This window comes from Conger conger, chromosome 6 (assembly GCF_963514075.1).
Source record: "Conger conger chromosome 6, fConCon1.1, whole genome shotgun sequence".
Classification (NCBI taxonomy): Eukaryota; Metazoa; Chordata; class Actinopteri; order Anguilliformes; family Congridae; genus Conger; species Conger conger.
The window spans coordinates 12,603,023-12,615,497 of NC_083765.1; positions in this window are offsets into that span (position 1 = coordinate 12,603,023).

Below are 12,475 nucleotides of genomic sequence, written 5' to 3' on the forward strand. Positions count from 1 at the left end.
TACAACCCCAGTTGGTTGCTTAAGGGTTAAGGAGAAAATTTGACAAACTAATTGAGCCGCTGTGAATGGCAGTATCCAAGGCATGAGCATTGATTCTGGGTCCTATAAACAGGCCTGGAGAGGAACTTTGTTCAGTATTTGAGCCTTTCTGCTCGCTGCCTGAACAGGAAGAGGTCACAGTTTTCCTGACAAATTGATTTCTAGTGGCACAGCCCTTCATCATGAAATCCAATCTGATAATGCAACCATGTCTCCCACACTCAATGCTTCCTGCAATAGTTCTACAGGGAGCAGTATGGTCTGGGCTTCCCATAGCTACAATGACACCCTTTCCTTTTAGCTTCCTTTTAGTTATTTCATCTTTTGTTATATTATTCTTTGCAAAAATGAGAATGAATAGCCGTTAATTACTGGATATGAAGACCAACCCCTCCCTCTGCCCTTAGAATCTAATCATCTCTTAAAACACCAAGTAAACACCACATGCACAGTCTATTTAGTGTATTGTGCACTGAATTAGTGTGCATTGTGTATTGTGCATTGTACCACACAACACACACTTCACTCACACCACCTTCAAGTACAGCATCACCACAGGTGATGCAACAGCCTCCTGGGTTAGCAACCTTTTAATAATCAGTCTCTGCAGCATGGAAAGGAATAATCGTCACCACCCAAACAGAGAGAATGAAGCATGTGAGCTGACAAATAATTTAAATTGAATAAATGTAAATGAAGTCCCTCCATGCCAGACTACTCATTACCTAGAGTTTAGCTGGTTAGGAGGAGATTATATAAACTGAGCGATGAAAAATTAATGGAAATAAATGCAAAGGCCAACATAATAATGTGTTTTTCTGTATGTCAGGGCTATTAATTATTGAGGGTGATTCTCAGGTGAGAGCCCTCCACCATTGAGAGTGTGCATCAATAATGCATTTTTACTGTAGATTGATGAGGAGACCTCTAGGCCAATCTGCACTCTGAGATCCAGGTGCTGTTCTACCACCCTGGAGCAGAGTTTGCATGAACACCATTCAAAGCAGAAAGTGTAAACTGGAGAACAGAATGTCCCACGTTCTGAAATGGCCACCCTGAGGCACTATCAAACACAGAAGCCAGAGTTTCGGGTGAAAAGCGAGGAATTACAGAGGAAGAATAAGGAACGGAGTGACGCTTCAAATTCAAGGACAGACGGCAGGAGGAAGAGCCTCCACAAATGCATTGGCACGAGACCCAGTCTTTCACATGGTTTTTCCAAATGAATTTCGGTTTCCAAAACCAACACATTATAAACCGTTAGGGCTTTTTTTTTGTGTGTGTGTGTGAATATGAATATGAATATGAATATGAATATGAATAATGCGCGGCCATGTGAGGCCCAGTCCAGTTGAACAGTTTCCCATCCTCTTGTCCCAGATGGTGCGCTTGCCTGGAGCGTCTGCCAGTGTATTGGATGACATGGTTAAAGCGGCGGCCTCTGATGCGTTGTCATGAGAGGGCAGCGGCTCCCCGTAAGCAGGCACATCTAGGGAGCGTGAGGGCTGAATGTGAGGCCTGGCATTTGAGAGGACTCGCCGAGCCCGCCCTCAAACTGTGACTCAACAATGACTCAACACCCGGCAGTGACGGACTCAGCCCAGCGTAACAGCTCCATCTCTCTGCGACTGCCCCGCATGCTGAACACCTTCGATATGTCACATCTGCTGGGTACGTCTCATTTCATTTTGCCGAACATTTTGAACAGTGTCATATGAACAGCTTAATTCCATTCATATGTTGAAAAGTGACTGCAGTTTGAGTATGTTTTTCAGGATCACTGGACATACTTAAAGTTATTTTATATCTATCACTTCTTCACCACCAATTCACTGACTCGCATGCCTATTATCCTTCTCTGTAGTACTACTATATTTTGTCCTGTATGAAAGCACTTCTCAATATTTAGCTTAATTTTCACTACTTTAAGTTTCTCTGTTCAAGAGCATCTGTAATGTTATGCATGCTAGCACAGCAAAAGGCTCCTGCTCCATAAATATATATTTAAAAAAAATGTTTATAGGAGTTTTCTCCAGTTCTTCCTGAGTTCAACATAACAGCAGTCCTGACGTATCACAAATAACAATCTCAGTCATGGTCGCAAAACAAATTTTAGCCTTTGAAATTAAACATCTGAATGCAACATTTCAATGGCTCCTGATTTTTCATGGAGCATATATATAATGGCATCTTGTGCCATTATAAACAGAAAATAATACCAGGCTCATTTGAATTTCTCAGAATTAGCAGTCAGTGTTGGCAGGGTCTTGTTATAGCCGGCATCATACCAGACTGAATTGAGGAACTGAAAGAGTTAATGGGAGGCTTTAGTGACAGCTGTATGTTTACATCAAACCCCCCTTTTTAAAGACTCTGCAATGTGCTTGAAGGGATTAGCCCGTCCCCTCTCTTGTGTCCGTGCGTTTAATCTGCATATCTGTCCAGCTTGGCGCGTGTGTAAATTATTCTTTTGTGGATTAATTTGGTGCTGTAACAGCCTGAGCAACTTAATGTGACTTTGAAGAATGAGACTTCCTTTTTAGCATTATTTAACTGAATAGGGCCATCTGATGGTTTTAGAGTGCGCTGAGAGATTGTGCAATTTAATTTAAGATAGCCATAGCTGCAATAAATAAATAAAGAATATGTTTTGAGCATTTTGAGCAAGGTTTTTTTTTTTTTTTTACACCAGTTGCTTGCATGTCACCTACTGATTAGCAAGGGGAGAAAAACTAAGAAAGTGACACAAAGATGCCCACATTATACTCCAACATTAATGTCCTGTGATAGCAAGTCATTCATCACTAAAGCCCAGCAGTGTTTAATATGAATGACTGAGTTCAGTACTCTAATTGCTCATAATGCTGTCACCAAACACCACGGTTTGCACAGAAAGATCTTTTGACAAAAATGTAAACTGTCATTTTTTCGCAAAGCTGAACAAAAGCAGAACCGTCCATCTCAGCTGAACGTGATCAGGGCCAGCTAACCAATGAGCATGTAGCAGTAATTATAGTACTGCACAGGGAAACCGCGTTTACAATCTAAAGGTAATCTACTGATCAAACATATGGCAAAAACACAAAAACGCAAAAACCATTTCACAAGCTGAAAACCACTCTCAATTTATCTGAGGGTTATGAATGACGAAAATATTTAAAAGCTACAAGTGCTAAACAAGTGGACGAGGAATAGGACCCAGGTGAATACCAAGAAGGACACTGTTCCTGCACTCTCCAGCAAGGTTCTTAAATGCTGTATATACCCCGCCATACAACATGGCAGACGTAAGTCACTGTATGTAAAGGTGGCCACAAAGCCTGGGAGTGATAATAATAACATTACACACAGCTCAAAGCATTCTCCGCTGGCACGTGTTACGGTGGATAAAAACATCCAAGTGTACGGACAAAAACCAACGATATCCCAGCGAACAGTGTTATTGGAATGTTTTGTCAACGTAATAACATTGCCGCTACGTCGCAGCAACGTTGTGAGGATGTTCTGTGTATCAGAACCAGCAGATACTGCATGAGAGACGCGCTCTGCGTCTGCGGAGCGGCGATGTTTTGGTACAGTCAGAGCGCGCGGATCTGGCCCCGCCACATTAGCGGACGGCGGATGAAGGCGATGTTAATGGTGATAAATGAGGAGAGCCCCGGCTAAAGTGCTCTGCGCCTCTCGGTGCGAAGCTCAGCGGCACGGGGGAGGCAGCAGAAGGGGAGACAGGTTGCCGTGGTAATAAGGCTGCTCCTTGCTGGTCATCCCCATAGACCAAACCCTGCAGGAACGCCTGCACACTGACTGCATCCATGCCTGCTTTTTGTCCTCCTATACCGTAAACTGCCTTTATGTCCAAGCTAGCTTTTGCTATGCAACACAGACTGCCTGGAATCAGTCTGTCTGTATAAGCCACTCCTTTTATAAAACTGCAATAATGCTGTACAGCAGGTGAGATTGCTGTCTGCGGTCTAACAGTGCCTGAAAAGGTATCTGGGATCCACTAGGAAAAAGGTTTAAGTACATGTTCATATTTATAATCAAAACAGGAATTTTGACACCATTATGTGCACTGTATAGACACCCAAACGCACACAAACACCACCGTATCTCTAGATAACACACATGGTCTTTGATGCGCAATTCAACAGATGACACTCCCGCCAGCTAACAGCAGCACAACCTCAGCAATAACACGGGAAAAAAAGAATGTGAATGTTACAGCGACCGATTCACACAAAGGGAGAGAGAGAGAGAGAGAGAGAGGAGAGGTAGCGGAGCGGACAGAGGTGCAGGGAAACGGGCTGCCTACCTTTCCACCCGGAGAAGACGTGGAGAATGACAGCGGCGGGTTGTACAGCATCGTTAATATTCACATCACAGCGAGCGGCGAGGAGGTTGTGTGTGAGTGGGGGGGTGGTCGGACCCAGGGAGCCGATACTGTGACAGCGCAGACCTTTCCATCACATTGCCCAGGTTGCTGGAACACCCCCCTTCTCTCCCCTGACCACCCCAGGGACAGGATTTCCACTCTTAAAAGGATTTTGGACTGAGGGGGATCTGTTTTTGTCTTCTTTTTAAGGGATGGGGGGAGGGAGCTATTGTTGATATTGATGATATTGTTGTCTCGCTTTGTTTGTTTGCTTGTGAGGCTAGATCCGCAGGCTGGTTTAGGTAGCTAGGTGTCTGTTCGGTAGCCTTGGCAACAGTGAGAGGGGGGAAGGGGGGAGGGGAGAGCGAGAGAGAGAAAGGAAGAGCCCTCCAGAAATCATTGCATATCTCTCAGATGCCCCCCCCAATCATACACACATTGCCAGCCCTGAGCACCACAGCCACCCCCACCCCCCAATGGCAATGCACTGCAGTCTTACCGCCCACTTCACTGATTAAATTGTGTAGGCTACATCCCATCCTCTCTCGCTCTCTGTTTCTCCCTCTCTTTCTGTCTCCATTGCTCTTTCTCTCCCTCACCCCCCATTTTCTCCTTTCCATTTGTCCTCTCAGCTCAATGATTTGATTGACAGGAATGATATCAAAGCCCACCCAGCCACACAGACACACACTATCTCCCATTTTCACTCCATTTATCTCTCTCTTTCTCTCTCTCTCTCTCTCTCTCTCTCTCTCTCTCTCTCTCCTCCATCCCTTTGAGAATAAAGCATAAAAGGAAATAAGGGAACATACAGGAAGCATGAATGAAATATGGATGAAGGAAAACACACCTACACACATACACACCTACAGATAAACACAACTACAGAGAGCACTATCACACACTTATTCACACTCTCTCCTGCACCATACTCACACACGTGCGCGCGCGCACACACACACACACACACACACACACACACACTCTGTCATCACGATACAAACACCTGGCATCTGCAGTCTGTACACACTACAAACTACCTGGTATCTGGTAAAAACAGAAAAAGATTAAACTCAGAAATAGGTTTGCGCATCAATGTCTGACTATTCAGTCCAACAAAGACTGACACTTTGATGGAAATAATCTAAATACGGGTGTATACACTTCCTTTCAGCTTTCATGAACAGTGACAAATATCCATCTGAGCTTACAAATGTTAACTATGGCTAATTTGCTCGTTGCTACCGTTATCGAACTGGTATTGTTTTATAACTAGATATGTAGTCTTCGCTTGGATAATAAGCAATAGTACACAGAGTTTCAGTTATTGCTGTTCTGGAGTGCAATTTGGGCAGAACAATCAGAATAAGCCTCCATGCCATTGGCTGTGGCAATTAGAACCAATTTTCAACCAATGAGCTTGAGTTATTGTACAGCTGTACAATGTTTTGTGACGGCCCGTCAACTGTATATTTGAAACCCGAATTTAAGGACTATACACCCAAGCAGAAGGTGAGTCAACATGTCAGTAAGCCTTTTTCAATGATAGGAAGGGATTTACAATGGGTTTGTAACAATGTTTTAACACAAACATCTTACCTATTGTACCTTTAACTGGTATAATCTGTTAACCAATATCTTGCATTTATAAACCAGTGCATGATAGAACTAATTTGATACTTTGCTAAATTGCTATAGCTAGTCGATAAACATTACACTTAGCAAGCAAGGAAGATACAAAATAGTGTACCTATCCAATGCTCTCTTCTTGCTCTAAATAAAGTCCAGCTATTTCATGATGGCTAAACTAAATAGGCAAAATATTTAAACATTAAATAAATAACTGATTTACCATACTAGTCATACATGTGTGTGACGGAGACGTTTCTGGCTGCTTGCATCATAGTGCTGTTGGTCAAACTGAGCCTAGTTATAATGGTTAAACTGTATGTGGCAGACACAAAGTACTACAGTGTGATGAACTAAAAAACAAATGAACTGACCTGGATCCTTCGTCCTTCCCCGCCCTTGTGATCTACATGTCAGGTCAACCAGTTCATTTCAAAACATCGGTTGGTTTAAATGAAATATGGACTCTAACAGTGATTAATCACGTTCATGTTGTTATTTGGAGAGCAGTAAACATGCATTGTATTGGACTCTGTATCAGGTCTGTATCAGGTTGTTCATTTATGGTAGATCTGTTTGTGCAAGGCTCTCATGGTGGAGCTGTAAAGGACATTGCTAATTACACTTCAGGCTTATTCTGACTCATTCCGAAAGGCTTCTCTTCACCAATGGCTGAATCATTCAGGCCTCCAGCAGAGTTTGGTGAGGGTTCCCACCATTCCCTGAAAGATTGGCAAAAGTTTGTTTGAGTGACTGACCTGAGTTGAAGGTCAGTGTTGCATGGTTGCATCCAGTGATTTATCCAGTAAATGGTCATAAATGGTTGGCATTTATAGGGCACCTTTATCCAAAGCATTGTGCATTGATGCTTCTCATTCACCCATGCCTACACACAGTCAGACACCAATGGCGATTCGCTGCCATGCAAGACACCAACCAGCTCATCAGGAGCATTTTGGGATTAGGTGTCTTGCTCAGGGACACTTCGACACACCCAGGGATCAAACCAGCAACCCTCCGACTGCCAGATGGCTGCTCTGACCCAAGGTTGCAGAGACTACACCTTAGTCCTCCCTCTTGATTTCCTCCCCCCTTCCAATATCTCTCTTGTCTAATCCGAAAATAAAAATAAATAAAAATAAATAAAATAAATAAATAAAAAATTGCACTTATTATTATGACTCTTCATGCGCGTTTTACTAGTTATGGATATGATGCTTTTAACCTGTGGAAGAACCTATCCACTTGTAAATCGCTTTGGATTACAAGCATCAGCCAATTGACAAAAATGTAAAGGTAAAATGTAAATGTTGCACCCAGTGATGTTGTCCACAGGTAGGTATGACAGAAGTCAAGGGCATCATTTAAAGTGCCCTTGACATTATATATAGAAGTCAAGTGATGTTTACAGCACAAACCCTTCATCCCCGTGAAATTATCATATACTGCAGAAAAAAACAAGTCACATTTTATTGTACTGTGCTTAGTGAATGGCTCATGTCATCTCTTTACTATCAGATAAGGCCATCATTTATAAAGACAATGAGACATGACAAACATAGCAAATGACAACGCTTACGCTAAGGTCACATCATTAAGTATTCTAACTTGATTTTAAAACTATTTTTTTGTTAATATGTTAGTTTTGGATATACATGCACTTTTTTGTTTGCAACTGAATCTGTGGGATTTGCTGGTTTACTTGGTGACGAAAGATGACACCTACTGGACTTTGTGCTACACTGCATGTAATTTTCTCCAAGGTTCCAGTCAATTTTCCTGTCTCAAACTCCAGTTATGCCTACGATCAGAAAAAGACACAGCTCTACCTTAGGCCTTTTAAATAAAGTTGAAATGAATATATTTTCTGATTCTGATGGTACAGAGCATAAATGAGATAATCATTTGAATAAATCCCTTTAAACACCTGTACAATTCCAGCATGTCACTGGCCATTTTTTTTTAAAAAGCATTCACTTTCATCCAATATTTAGAACAAAATGTGTAATTTCATATAAATGAATTCACAGTTTCATATAAATGCATTTCACAGTTAGAGTGTTTTTCATATATTACAGTATCTACATGGTTGTAGATGTAAATTAAGTGAATTACTCAATTCGCCAAATGAAGCAGATCACAACTTATGAGGCAATGAGCTGATGTACAAAATGGACGTACAAAATTGTGGAATAAAAAAAATACTGCGGTGCTAAAACGAAAGTGAGTTGTCATACTGTCACACAGAGGCCAAAGAGAAGATATTTGTATCATTCAGTGTGAGTTTTGTCAGCAGACCAAAGGGGATATTCAGATATAATAAATGTGAACAAAGTTGGAGTTATCCTTACAATCAACGTGTAAATATATATTTATTTATTTATTTGCAGAGCAGCTGTTGTAGGGTCTCTCCTCTTGGTCTTTCCTGCACCCTCTATTTGCAGAGACTAAGATAATTCATAAAATTACTATACTGATTTAAGCTTTTCTTTACAGGATTATTATTATTGTTATTATTATTATTATTAATAATGATGATAACATTATTAATATTATTGAAAGACTGACATGTATGTGTGGCTTAGCATACACATATCAGTGCTCTTATATTTACTGATTTATATCCATTGATTTTGTTGGCAATACTGCAGTTGACAGTGGTCAACTGTGTAGCCGTATTGTTCTGTTGAATGACAGCTTTGAGAGCCTGAATTGATAAGTATTTTTAAAGATAAAATAAAGACACAGAACATAATGATTGTTGTAAGACGCTGCACCAGAGCACATTCCAGATTTGCATTTAAATGGCAGGCATTTATATAGCGCCTTTATCCAAAGCGCTGTACAATTGATGCTTCTCCATTCACCCATTCATACACACACTCATACACCGACGGCAATTGGCTGCCATGCAAGGCCCCGACCAGCTCGTCAGGAGCATTTGGGGGTTTGGTGTCTTGCTCAGGGACACTTCGACACAGCCCAGGCAGGGGATCGAACCGGCAACCCTCCGACAGCCAGACAACTGCTCTTACTGCCTGCCTTTTTTTTGGGTTAGACAAGAGGGATATCGGAAGGGGGGAGGACTAAGGTACAGTTTGAAAAGGTGTGTTTTTAGTCTGTGTAGAAATAGGGGGAGGGATTCTGCTGTCCTGACAGTGGTAGGCAAGTCATTCCACCACCGAGGAACCAGAACGGAAAACAGGCGTGAACGTGCAGCTCGACCGCCAGGTGCTCGTAGTGAGGGAACCACAAGGCGTGGTCTAGCTGGGGAGTAGGGAGTGATTAAGGATTGGATGTTGCGGTGGGGCAGTCCCCTTAGATGACAATGAATTTGCGGGGTGAGGGGTGGGACAAGCCGATGTGCAGGGGATCTCAGGGTGAAGGAGGTCACTTCAACGCGTCCCCTCACAGGGGCCAAACTTGCATACACAGAGATGATGACTACCTCCTGACAAGGGTTCAAAAGCAGGGCGACTACCCATGGGCATAGTCAAGCTTCCTGAACACAGAGATGGGTGAATTCACCATGTGCTGCCAATCACTTGTTTTGATGAATACAAATTATTCGTTGAACACAGTTTTGTTTGGTTAAAACAAGAGAAAGCACAAGATTGCTCTACTTTATTTTTTTATTTTTTTTAATGTGTTTTTTTTTATTATTTTATTTTGCAAAATAAATAAATGTAAATGGCATACAAATAGATAAACACAGAATGTTTTTCTAGAGTTCTGAATTCGTCCTGCTGCTACCATCATAAGATACCTCATCAATAAAGATTAGTGAGCCCACTCCAGAAGCAGCCATGCAAGCCCAAGCCATGACACTTCCTCCACCGTGCTTCACAGATGAGCTTGTATGTTTTCATCGTGAACAGATCCCTTCTTTCTCCACACTGGCCTTTCTTTGGTAGAGGTTAATCTTGATCAGTCCATACAACTTTGTTTGTTTTGTGGCTCATCTCTTTACTTCTTTTCAGGACATTCCAAGTTGTTGTACAAGCTATCCCCAATGTTTGTGCAATTTCCTCTCTTCAAAATGGCTTGCTTTTCTCCCAAAGACAGCTCTCTGGTCTTCATGTTGGTTTGTTATTTCACAAATGTAGTCTTCACAGACAAAACCCAAGGCTAAAGCCAAGAGTAGACATTCAGTCTACTATTTACTATTTATTGTTTAACCAATCAAGCTAACAGGACACATCTAGGCAACAAAAAACACCTGTCCGTCACATTTTCCAATACTTTTGCGCCTAAAAATTGGGTGATCCTTTACTGTGTGAGTTAATGCTTCTTGACATTTGCTGTGTGTTAACAAAGCTTTTTTTTGCTGTGTGTTTTTTTGCTGTGTGTTAACAAATCTGTGACAAGCTGAATATTCAGCATTTACTTTAAAACAAAAAAGTAAACATACAGTATATAGCCTACTCACGTTTCTGATACAGTAACACTAACTAATCTGTCACAGGAGTAAAGAGAGATTGTGAAAGGTTACAGCCTGCAAAATTTTCATTTTCTATTGTACTCAGGAACCTGATAGGCAATATTGTCTTGGGCTTTGCGGTTATGAAGACAACTTCCTGTTGCTGCTGCTGTATCTTTCATGACCAGCGTCAACTGACAGTTGACTTCCCCTCACTTAAAAGTGAGTGACATTTTTTTAAATTTAGAAATGAGTACCCAAAGTATGCTCCTAACTAAACAAATAATCAAGAATGTATGAAAGAAATAAGTGTAGTTTGATGGGTTCATATTAGCAAATGGACTGTATTTAGCACTTTTATCCAAAGCCCTTTACAATTGATGCCTCTCATTCACTCACAGAGACTAGCTGAGGATAGAGGATAAATGTTTTGCTCAGTGGGGGGGGGGGGGGGGGGGTACAGCCTGTTACTGTCAACGATGGGCATACATAGCACCATTGCATTTAGCTTGTGGTTCATGTTGTTCACTTGATTCTGTTTTTTGCATGAGGGAAGCTATTCTCTGCACTTTTTAAGTAAGGTAGCACCTCACATGGCAGCCTATCATAGTGAGTGTGTGTGTGAATAGGTGAATGAGAGGCATCAATTCTAAAGTGCTTAGGATAAAAGCGCTATATAAATGTAGTCCATTCAACATATAAACGCAGTCCATTCATCATTTGGTTGGATGCATTTTAAGCTTTGTACCAGTGCAATACAACTGGGGTCCCAGCGAACAAATGTTGCCCATCAAAAATGTACTCTTGGCCCTTTGATAATCAAGAAGAACAAAAAAGTACAACATTGTGACTGTGGTTATCTGATTGCAGTATGTTCAGTTATCATAAGGGCAGGTCTGCATTTGCACATCAACATACCTATATCACTATAGACAAACTTATGAGTCCTAATAACCATTTAAATACATTAGGAAGCCATCTGCTTCGTTTACAGACATATAAAAAACATATTATCACTCAATTGCTATATGAATAGTACTACTGCTACTTTAATTTGAGAGTCTTTACATCCATATCAGGTAATCTATAAATTAATTACATCCTTTTTATACATAGTCCCAACCATTTTAGGGAACAAAAAGTATTTGGACAGTTGGCTTTTCAGCTATTTCTTATTAGTCCGGTGTATTCAATCACTTTCGTGGTGCAGGAATAAGAAAGCTTTCAGGCCTACCTTTGGTGTTAATGGCATTTGTGTTGTGCCTATGAAAGTCAAGGAAGCAATTATGAGGCTAAGAAATCATTTTTTTTAAATAATAAAAAAAAACTGTCAGAGACCAAACAATAGGTGCACCAACGAGAAATCTTTGGAACATCTTTAGGGATATTGGGATCATTGCCTTGCTGTGGGATGAAGCACCGTCCAATGAGTGTACTTGAGCAAATAAGATGCTTTCTACACTGCTGCAATCAACAGTTACAATATCAATGAAAGAAAGTGCAAGAAGAAGCCAATAACAGACTACAAAGGCAATCAAAACCCTATAAACAAGACCTACACCAAGGAATCGATTGAATATACCTGACAAATCAGAAACAGCTGAGAAGCCAAATGTCCAATTACTTCTGGTCCCCTAAAATGGAGGGACTATGCAAAAAAAGGATGTAATTCCTACGCAGATCACCCAATATGGATGTAAACACCCTCAAATTAAAGGTGATAGTGCAATTTAATCAAATTTTCATTGTTTCATTTAAAATCCAATGTGCTAGAGCATAGAGCCAAAAGAACAGAAATTGCACCACTGTCCAAATACAGAAGAACTGCACTATAAATAGCATTTAGCTGGTTGAAAATGCTGTCATTCAAAAACAAAACGCTTTTCAAAGCAAGCGCAATGGTCATATCGCTATCGGGATGTTGTATAACGTTTGTGATCTCCATCATACTCCAATTAATTTTAACCAAAATCCCATTAAGCCGACACTTGAGCAGAATGTCTATAGTAAATAAC